Source organism: Acanthopagrus latus, chromosome 7 (assembly GCF_904848185.1).
Source record: "Acanthopagrus latus isolate v.2019 chromosome 7, fAcaLat1.1, whole genome shotgun sequence".
In the NCBI taxonomy this organism is placed as follows: domain Eukaryota; kingdom Metazoa; phylum Chordata; class Actinopteri; order Spariformes; family Sparidae; genus Acanthopagrus; species Acanthopagrus latus.
Window position 1 is genome coordinate 3,818,798 of NC_051045.1, and position 11,991 is coordinate 3,830,788.

The following is an 11,991-nucleotide window of genomic DNA, read 5'->3' on the forward strand; positions in this document are numbered from 1 at the left end:
CAGTTATCAAAGCTCCCACACAGAAAAATGGGGAAAAATAACACCTTGATTTACCGCGTGAGCAGGAGCTTCCACCCCCTGTGAAAGACATACCTCTGAAAAGTATTTTTGGGGACTAACAGGGACAGATGTGTGCAATTTCAGGAGATGAAGACAGACGGAGAAGAGAAAGCTTTTCATCCTGCTCCATGTATTTTTATCCGCCTCTCAGTGTGATTAATGCCAGCTAAAAGCCCCTCTGACCTTTCCTGATAGATTTATGGACTTCACGGTACAATAACTTGGCGTTTCCCTCGTACATTCGTTTTCCCTACAATGATATTTGTCATTAAATTGATTGGCCCGCAGTCCCATCGGACCTGTCACGGGGAGGAATAAGAAGTCTGGTGTCATCTTCACAGGTACAAGACTGTTCCCGAGAGAGGTTGTTAATGAGGCTGATCTTTAAGGCAGCCTGGTTTTATATGTTGTCTACTTATAATGGGTCCTAACACATGTCGATGAAAATACAGTATATAACATATTTATGTATTCTGTGGAGAGGAGTCGCACTTTAATATCTCGCATCAACCCAAAGATCACGCACACAATCGACATCCTCTTTTAAAACAGTGTGTGAAGACAGGGGTCACATTTTCGGTGGCCTTATTTCTTAAGTAGCCCCACGATTCTCATCTCAGAGGATTTCACACTTCAGACCACAGGGCCAATTTCTGGGATATGTAATGAATTGGTTCCTTTCTGGGAACTTCTCTTTCTCTCTTTTTAAAACGGAGATAAGGTTCTGCACAGAGAATGTGTAATTGGAAGTTATCAGCAGGTCCGCCAAAGATTCTCTGCTGCGAGAGCAGACAAATCAGATGAATTGCCTTCGTCATAGCACTTCGTACGCAAGTAACGCAATACGGCAGTAAGAAGCAGAATTTATCTTCTCATGTAGACCATAGACCGGTCGATTTTCACCTCACATTCTTGTACAGTTTATATATCAGAAGGGAAGACTTGAAACTTTTCCACTGAGAGCAGTTAAGATTAATTGTCCGGTCTGCTCGCCATATTGTCAGAAAAGCTGTTCTTATCGTCAATGACGGGGGCGTAACACATTATAGAGAGTAATCACACAATATGTGGTTTTGTTATTCAATAGTTCATCAGAGGAGATCGTTGTTCTGACAACGATCTCCTCATCACAGTACATATAAACATTATAAATGTAAGTTGGAATGACAATAACACAAGGGGATCATTTAATAAAGGATTCTGTCTTTGATGATGATGATTGTAAAGCTTTTTTTCCCTCTACTGCTAAGCGTTTATTTACTCGACACCATATTGTTTGATGCAAAAACTTTTCTGAAGAAGCGATCTGGGTTGAAAACACAAACGTGCAGTATCGTACTGTAATGATCGGCATTCCTTCCAAAATTGATGATAGCTGATGTTTGACCTCTGACTCCCTCAGCTCACCTGAGGAATACACTCATCATCAGCCTCTCATATCATTGAACAGACATTATCCCAATCGTGCTCCCTCCCCTCGCTCATTTAAACGGTCCATCACATCCCTTAGTGCCACCAGTGACAAGCAAAACCAACCATTTACCAGGTGTGTTGTTCGGCAGCACCACCTCCATGTGACCAACATCGACAGAAGACTGTGGAGAAGAAAAACGACTGCTGATGGGGAATAAATTGTGAATATAAAAAGACAGGTCAGATCGCCAGCGTGGCAACTTTTCCTCAGCCGAGTTGGACAAATATCAGAATGCTGCTGTGTGTATAATGCGCACAGCATGTCGTCGGACACGGCCATCTACATCTGCTGCATCTCCAGGAACAACCCACCGGCAGTCTGTGATGGAGACGTACTCATCATCAAGTGTACCCTGCTGCAAGGACTGTGTTGTGTGGACAGCCACAGCCTGATGTAGCTCATTCCTCTGTGCCATATACCTTCATTCTTGCCCCAAAACAAGTAAAAACATATCTGTGAATATATCAGTGCTGCTTAATGTTTTGTTCAGTTGTTATAATCAAAATTGTTGAAGAATGGTTGGAAGAGATGGTCATCGCCGAGCTGTCTTTATACGTGAGCATGACACAGTGAGATGGACCATCGCGTTCAAGGCTCAGTGAAGACAGATTTCCTCTTACAGAGTCGTATCAGCGCTCCCATAACTTAACGAGCACGGACAGCTCCCTTTTTGTCTCCAGTGATTGTCCCGGCGCTTCAGACGAACCCTCCTCGAAATTTGGGCTCTCAACGCGAAGCTCTCCATCTCGGTGAGTAACTGCGGCCGGGTCCCAGCCAGACACCGTGAAATGGGCACGGCTCTGGATCACAGAGCAGGCCAGTCAGCCCATACTACCCATAGCTGGTCCATTTACCATGGCCCATTAGTATGATCATGCTTTGCTGGCTCCGCAGCCCCGCCATTCATTCATCCTGCTGTGCTGAGGGTGTTTGACCACGCTAATGTTCAAGGTACTCTGCTCAGCTCACTAGGTAGCTCCAGCGCTAATAGCCTCGGGCTCTGCAGGCTGGTAATGACTACACACCGAGCCTAGACGTGCAGGATTGATAGTTTTGATTAGATGGGGTATCTTAGGGAATGCAACGCTTAGGCTTATTGATTTGTTTTGTGTGTGATATCAATCATGACACCAACCACATATTGCAACATTAGGGATGTCAGACTGATGCAGCCCTTATAAGCTGCCAGGCTATTGTCTTTTTAATTGACAAAACAGATGAAACCATATCTTGAAAAATAAAAAATGAACGTGATGAACGATGGTGAAAAGGTCGATATGATATCAATGAAGGAACCTCTCCCCATAAAGTGCTGTGTGTGTGTGTGTGTGTGTGTGTGTGTGTATTATCGTAATGTAGTGTATGACTGCTTGTTGAGTTGTGTTGTATGAGTGTGTCATAATGTAAGGCCACTATTCCTGTCATCCCAGTGATTTATTGCCCGGCTAGGGGGCCCCGTGGCCTGGCCGTGCCCGTCTCCCCAGGCCACAGGAGTCACATCACATCGACAAACAGCACAATATTGCCCTGCTTCGCTTCGCTGATGCCAGCTGACACATGAATCTGTCTGCGGACACCACGGCGTTATGTTGGAAACCTTGCAGGTCAAGTATCGGAGCAAAGGGTTAATGTGAAAATAGATTAAAACCTGTGAGGGTAAGGTGGGCTTGTGTTTCACACATCTCTCCGAGTATGGAGCCGTGCCAGATATGAGGTGTAGACTCAGGTGAGCCGTCCACTTCAGCTACACCCTCACAGGGCGCGTATTCAAATGTCAGCAGCATTCTTTCATTGAACTCGAACGGCAATTTTGTTTGCAATAATTGAAGACTGAAGTGATGACTCAGCTTTTTGCTCCTCCTCGGCTATGCAGCCTTTTTCTATTTCCTCCGTGAGTCACTCCGTGTCTGTAAATAGTTCTGTCGTCAATGAACAAATGAGAGAACTAATTAGGCCAGAAGTCTCTCCGCTACTCGGTGTTCCTTGAAGTGGACAATGTGTGAACTCAAAAAAAAAAATAAAACATACAGCGGTTCTGTTTTTGATGTCACTTCCAGTGACCAGAGTGGAACAGCACGTTGGAAATCTGCATAGGTTTGTTTAAAGAGTTTCTCTAACGGAGGAATTCAGCAGTTTTCTTTAACCTAACATGTTTTTGGTGAGCAAAATATTCATATTTAACACAAGTTTTTGAAGCAGTCCAGCAGCTGTGACGCAGCTCTAATGTAATCGTTTGGGGCAATGCATGGTTTGTTTTTTGCCGCTGACAGGCTGTTGTTGTGTCTGGCAACCAGTGTTGCCACAATTACCTTGAAAAAATAATCCAGTTACTGATTAACTTAGTTACTTTACAGATTACTTGTTTTTAAAAGCAACTAAGTTAGATTACAAGTTACTTTCAGTAGGGGTTGAATGTAACTAATAATGTGAACCCCCACCGCCTCAACATAAACATTCAGGCAGGAAGACAAAGATGTTCTGAGAGGCAACATGGCATTGATTGTAGCAGGGATCTTGTTTATTATGGTACAAAACGAGGGCGAGTCAACCGTGTTTCAGTGCAGCATGGTCTCTACAACATCCTGCCCGACCAACTTCTTCAACTTTCCCCCACTTAGTGGTTTTGCACCGAAGTCCAGCTTTAGTTGTTTGGGTGGAGTGAGACCTCCTGCAGAAGTCGAGGCTGTGGCTTTGCTCGCAGCTCTCTGCTTGACACCACCTGGTAGGACTTGCTCTGTAGACTTAACTGTGCTGCGACTCCAAATGTTTCTTCAAATTTGACGTTGTGGTTTTAAAGCTTGATAGTGCTTTGTTGCCAGCATGGAGTGTACAACGAACCTTAATATTCTCATCTTTAGCTGACATGAACTCAAAATAATGTCTGTATTTCCAGCTAGAAAACGCGCATCTCTCTCCTCCTTCCATTGTTGTTTGTGTCGCTGCGTGGTGTTGCATGTGAGTTGTCCTCGTGCTGAAAACGTGACTTCTTGTGTACGTCACATCACTCCCCGAGACGCAAGAAGATTTTTAAGGAAAAATACAACAATAATAGTAACGCACAGTGACTTGAGTAAGTAACTTCAGTCTGATAACTGGTTTGGAAATACTAATGTGTTAGATTACTTGTTACTGAAATAAGTCGTCCGATTACAGCGGCTCACACTTGTATGTAAAGTATAATTTCAGCTTTAGTCTTTATGATGATGAGTCGCTGACCTTATAAAGTTCTCCCTCCCAGCGCGTCACGTACAGCAGCCTGGTCACATGAATTACGCTACTAAGTTAGAAGCTGTAGTTTCCCTTCTAGCGTTGTTTCCGAACACAAGGGTGGTTGGTGTGGTTGGGTGGGTCATAACCAGAACCTCCCCTCAGGAGATTAGGGTTCACTTCCTGTGTGTCACCAAGTGTCAACATTGATTTGATTTTAAGTGAGGCTGCGTGAATAAGTTGACTTACGTAAGAAACGCAACACAAGTTATATAAGAGGTTTGTCTCCCTGAAGCTTATTAAGTAGTTTCGGCACCTAAATGTAAACATTCAAATGGTCCAAAGCTTTATTTTGAAAGTCTGATTGAACATTGCTATATGACTTTGTGCCTTCTAAGTACGGCATCATAGTTTTAAGTTTGAGGTCGCTGACCAACCTGTTTAAGAGTCAAAACATGCTTTCTGAGCTGCTTAGCACCGGATGAAAGCTCCAAAGTGCATCTCCAAAGGGGGGGATAAGAAAAAAGGTGATGTGTTGGTATCAGCAGTTAGACAACAGGGACATAAAGCAGGTGTGAAACAACTCCTACGTTACAGAGCTGGAACAAACTCATTGAAAGGTGAAAATAATGAGCAGGATTTGTTCTTTCTCTCTAGACTCCAACAGTGGATGACTCACGCTGACTTAATGTAAAGTTAAAAGGAGTTTGTACATTGCGTCCTGTGCTTGTTAATTGTTTTGAATAATGAATTCCTGCTGAGGCATTTATTTGTTACGGGGCACCAAAGGTCTGCAGCCAAAGCTGGGATTTAAACCGTATGTCCTGTATTAAGGCTAACGAGAGGCTGTTAAGGGCTGCAAAGTTGGCCCACTCGGAGGAGGCTTGTTAATGTCACCGTCACGGTGCCGATCTCTGGGCCTTGAGATCAAGGGCACCGAGTGGAGGGGCGCAGAGGGGAGATGGGGAGGGAGATGGTCTCTTATCATCAGATTGGTTCTACATCCCTCTTCCCTACACCAGAACATTTCACACGCGCCCTAATTGCCCTGTGAATTATTAACCTTAATAGAGAGACGACGCTGGGGTCGTCCTGTCTGATGCATTTGGAGGTCTTCGACAAGTCCTTCAGCCATGTTCGCAGACGAGTACATGTTTTATTATCTGCAGAGAGATTTTTTGTCTCTCGTCGCACAAATTACACATTTTTTTTTTTTTTTTCTTCTTCTTGACCGGCACACACTTGAACCAAGTCCAGAGCAAATTCACGTAACGAGTGTGTAAATATAATTAGTGCTTACATTTAGAGGCTTGGCTACCCTTCTTTGTGCAAATCTGTTTTCCTCGTGGCTTATGTCCAAAACTCCAGCAGGAGAACAAGAGACCATGCATTTATGTATATATTCCACGCACCCCCCCTCCCGCCTTCTCCCCTCAGCTGCCATTCTAAGTGGTGCCCTGCAGCAAGTGGAAAAATATGATTTATTTGTTGACTCAGCCGCAGTAAATGTTATAATCTCAGATAACATTTTCCGTATTAAATAATTCAACGTGGTTTAAATTAATAATGAATATTCTACTGTCTCAGTAAATGACAATGTAAATGTCACACTGTGTTATATGATCAGAAGTTGATGCTGTGTGTGTGTGTGTGTGTGTGTGTGTGAGGACGTCTGCAAAGTGACATTACTTTGTACGGAGCAGTGGAGGTAATTGGTTTGTTATCGATTGAGATTTTTTGCCGAACTTTTCCTCTTGTTCCAGGGAGCGGTACACCGGGTAAACTCTCTGCAGCCTTTTAAGCGAGAACCGGGAGGACATGGAAGGATGTGTTTCACCTTTTGCCACACCTTTTGCCTTTTCAGCTCAGATCCTGTTACCCAGAGTGTTCAGTAAAGCCAGTGTTTGGTCCTCCTCGCTGGAAGGAGGCCAGTTAGGAATGTCATTTTATAAATGGGCCACTTCTGTGATAAATGTTCTCCTGTCTCCGGATCAGGACCTTGACACTGAAATGCTAAGGGATGAGGCTATTCATGGAGAAAACCAGTCACCAGCAGTGACAGTAAAGAAACTTTCTAACCAAACCACTTCACCCAGCTCTAAAACACCTCGAAACACTTACAGTCACTGGCTCCTGAACAATCCTCCCAGATGTACATTCAGTATGTGACGATTGCAATTTGAGCTCTGAATCGTACAAATTGTTCTGATTAGAGATTCGACATCCTAATAAATTCTGCCAGATGCTCCAGAACAAACTTTCCCCCAGCTAATTTATACAAGTTAAGCTAACTGACTGCAGATGGATATAAGAATGATGTCCACTGTATCATCTGACTCTTAATGAGAAAGAGAAAGTATATTCTCCAAAATATATAAATTGGATTAACAAAATGGTACTACATATACAGATAGAAATATATACACATATTATACATATATTAGTTCTTGATGTACTCTACTGAGGCGAAATGTAGCAACTACCTGCTGCTAACGCTCTGCTAACCCACTGTAACAGGTATCGTCACTTCTCAACATTAGCCTAATTAAATGGTGTTAATCAATAATCTGAGGACGCAGTGTGGTAATTTGTGAACACACAAATTATGTATGGAGAGAACTCATTTATTGTTCATAAATGCTGGCTTGCACTTTTTAGGATTTTGCTGTATTCTGGAGTTACTTTCTCAAAGAGCTGACGGTTTATTCACATTTGACATTCTCAGTGTTATTCTCGGGTTGCTTTTTTCAGGAAGATTTCCTTGTTTTTCTGCTTTACATTGTGCATTTCGTTGACAGCTCCTCGACGGCTAACAGAGCTACTTTCATTACATTTTAGTTGCTATCGTATCGTTCCTTGTCTCATACAATTTACCAGAACGTAGATAATCCCGGCAATATTTCCTGCAAAGCCAAATCCTCATGTTGCCTTTATTGTTGTTTGATAAACAAAATGAATGATTTGTAGTTTGCATGACTGCTTTGCTGTTCAATTATATTTTTCTGAATTGATGCAGCTGCTGAAATGTGAGCGGCGGAGCTGTCAAAAGACAGATGTGGGCTTGCGCATGGCTGAGCTCCCATCCAACACATGAACAAAGCAGTGTGTGTTTCTCTACCTTTTACGCTGCTGTGTTGTACTTGTACTTTACAAGTTGGCCTCATCTGGGCCATTGTTTCATCAGGGGGTTTGAGTAACTTTGTTATTTTGAGCTGAGTCGGCGTTCTGTAGGTCAGCTGTCTCTGCCGAGCCCCCATTTTGGAGCCCTCAGCTCCCTGGTGTCCCCCGCAGCCAAACAGCCACACTAGCCACCAGACCCGCATAACTCCTGCCGCTGACAACTCACAGAGACATCTTTGTAATTTAAGACGTAATTCCCTTTTCCTAGGAGCTGTATAAAATCTATATTGCAACCATAAACAATCCAGGCTTTCCCTGTGAGCCTCCCTATCCGCCGCTTAATGTATGCAGAGAGATATTATTGAAGATGTGCAACGGCAAGCAGTTCTGTTTCCTGAAAAGGCCAAGCAGCAATAAAGTGGAATGGGGCCATGTCCCTGGTCATCAGGATGGGGCTGTTTTTTATTTTTTTTTTTAGGTCCATCCTCCCTTTTTTATTTTGGCTGCGGTGTGAATCACAGCTGAAGGAGATGGAGAGTGAATTCTTTTAAACTACGGCGACTCATTTTCGCCACCGAGGATGCTCCAGTTTACACGACGGTCTGGCTCCTCATTATTCCACCGAGTCATTATCCCATTGCTGAAACATTTCTGTTCTTTTTTTTTTCTCCTTGTTTTTTTTTTCTTTTCTTTTTTTTTTTTCAGTGTGCATCCATTTAGAGCAGTGGATACTGATTCATGACAAATGAGTGAAATAATCATCGCCGTTTTTTTTTTTTTTTTTCTGGTTATTTATCATTTGCCTGACAGAATGTCAAAAGCACTGAATTTCAATTTTGCATTGTTCTGCAGTAAGGCTAATTATGCATGTCTAAGTCTCTGGCTACCGTAACGATTTGTGCTTATGAGGCTGCTCATTGTGGCAGTTCCATGTGTCTGCTGCTGCAGAGGCTCCAGGCATTATTCCACTTCAGCCTGACACCAGTGTCTCTTCCAATTCCATCTCATTGCATTAGTCATTAAGCCCGGCACTGACACCACCCATCATATCATTGCCTTAATCACATCTGAACTCCGCTGTGTACATATGACCATATTATTAACACAGACTCCCTTTCCCCTCCATCCATCCGTCCCTCCGCCCTTTCCATCCCGCTCTGGCTGTATTTCCCTGTCACAGGTTTGACCCCGTGTTTCATCCATCTTACGCGGTCGTCCACTACCTGTACAGTGACAAATGACATTCACTCTGCGATGATTCATTCAACGATTATTTCCACTATCTCGCATGCAAAAATTATTCATCCTCGTGGGCAGGTTGTTGGGGGTGATGGGGGTAACTAACAGTGATGGAGTGCAATGTGGGTTCCCAACCTTGTTCAGAATTAGGAAAGGAAAAAAAAAGAAATCTCACCACACTTCCACCATTAGCCATCCACCAGAGCAGGAAGATATGGTATTGGTGGGATTTGTCTATCTCCTGTCTCCCGGGGTAATGATGAGGGAAGTCTGGCCAGCCACACTGATTATAGAAGGGTGTGTGTGTGTGTGTGTGTGTGTGTGTGGAGGAAGTAATAGTCTGTCTGAACTTTGCTGAGGTGGTGATTACAGACACCCTGTCACCTGCGTAATAGACAACTCTGGAAGGTGAGGCCAGGTCCCGTCAGCAGCTCTGGATTCTGATACAGACGTGTGTGCGCACACACTTGCACGTCATTGCTCACATGTTCATGCTCGCGGCCACATATACAGACACGGGGAATATGTGTGTGGAAATAACGGGATTAAAAACAATTTCGTACATTTCTGTTGTTTTGTTTCGTCCCTGTGAAACGTCCATTTAGACAGATGAGCTAAAAGACGCCTGCAGTGATTTGGTTTTGTTTTTTATAATACAGCGCTACAATCACGATGCGTCAGGCCATCCGTCTTTTTTATTTTTATTTTGCTCCAGCTTTCTTCCTCTGACTTGGTGATTGTAATATGTGAATTGACAAATCTAATCTGGGAGAGATAGTGTTTTCTCCTCCCCACAACGATGCACTTGAACGTATACTGTTTTTATTTGCTTCCCTTGCGTAACGGCATCTCTCAAGATGTTGTGTATAGCCAACTATTTTTAGCCACGAGTGGGGAAACCTGCAGACTAGGTCCTTTCTGGACATCAATGCATAAAATGGCTTTCATCTGCCAGATGACTGCATATATACATGGCAACCTCATAAAAGTGACAGGGGACAAATTGTGATTTTATTTGGCCGTCACCTCATAATGTATTCATAGTCGAGTTTCATAGCACGGACCATATTTTCTGGTGAACATATGTTGAATATATTGTGGTGTGATGCCAAAAAAAGAAAAAGAAGAAAGGGCTCCACTCTCATCTCCTAGCTGATGGATATATGTAGTTCACTCTGCAATTCTTTGTATATTGTCAGGTTCATTTAAGGGCCCATTATGATAAGCCCCGGTGATCACATCATGCTGGAGGCTTTTTCAGGAAGGGGGGTATGTTTGATGGATTAAATGCACAGAAGTCATGACATTTTATCACTCCTGAGCAACAGAGGTCACTGCGTAAACCCCCCTGCACACCTCACTCTCTCATTGTTATGCACTTTATTGTAACTTGTTCTGAGAGACTTTGAGATAAGCGAGAAAGTTACAGGGCTATTCTGTGAACTGTCATTGATTTATCTTTTAACATGGTGTTGGCTCGTGGAAGAGGGAAGGGAATCTTATATAGATATATATATTTTTTTGCAATAACACAATCTCATCTCCTGGATAAGCCAGCTGAGCTGTTCCTGAACTGAAATTTCCATTCAATACAGCAAGTCTTTCGATTATAGAGTATACAAGGTAACACTTTACAATGAGGACACTATCAGGAAGACTGGATAGTGATAATAATTCCTTGATCTAGTGGATAATGTCTAGTTACCAGAGAACAGACACAGGAAGATACTTTACTGATGAATCATTGGGTGATAAATAGTTCATGAATATCTGTGAATCAACATACAGACCATTCTTAAAATTTGTTCTGAGTCAGCCGCAGAGTCGACTCATTAATGACAAATTAACAGAATTAAAAGTTACTCTTTTTGTGCACCTTTAAGTAAAGTTAAACATAATACTGAGTAGTTACCAGGTAGACTTATTAATTACTGACTACTTATTCATTAGTTACTCTTTTTTGTCCCTCAAGTAAACATAAAACTGAGGTGTTACCAAGAATTAGTCCTTATGTAATTAATTATTAGTTGCTCTTTGTGTGACCTCAAATAAAGTGAAACTAAATATTTTGTAGTTAACAAGTATTCATTAATTACTCATTACTTAATCATTAGTTACTCTTTTTGTGTCCCTTAGGTAAACGTAAAACTGAGTAGCTGCCAAGTAGACTGATTAATTACTGATAACATGATCATCATTTACTTTTTTTGTGTGCCCTCAAGTAAAGTAAGACTTAATACGGTGTAGTTACCAAGTACCAAGTCATTAATTATTGATTACTTAATTATTAAATGCTCATCATGTTCTTCTATATAGTCCTCAAATCTCAGTTATTCAGGGATGCCTCATTAATGGCTCATTAAAGGTTTTTAAACATGTCAAAAATGAATATTAACCAAATGTGTAGAAATAACTGTTGATAACGATTGTATTATTATATTGTATTGCAGGGTTATCTGCGGAAGTTATCATTAACCAGCTAGCAATATGAACAGTCTAAGCTAAAAGAGTCAGCTAATGGGCGCTAACATCAGCTACTGTTAGCAGCAGTTAGCAGCTGCTCTAGTGCTAATTGACAACAGTGCTTTAATTACCAAGTCATTCCTGATTCATTCTTTATGTGCTGCTGACATTTTTGTCCAGCGTTACCAGGAACAACGACTGGGTTTCCATTGCAGGCCGGATTATTTGGATGCCTCTCGTCTGTTTTTACTAGAGACTAGCCCTTGTGCTGCTGTGGTATCTATGACAACCGAGGAACTTGGCACTTCCTCGGGCTATGGTGGATTAACCCTGTCCGTAATATGCCCCATTTTAAGGCCTGACTGATGATTGTCACACCCCGGGTCCTCAGGAGACACTGTGGTCTGCTGCAATCAGAGGTTTATATG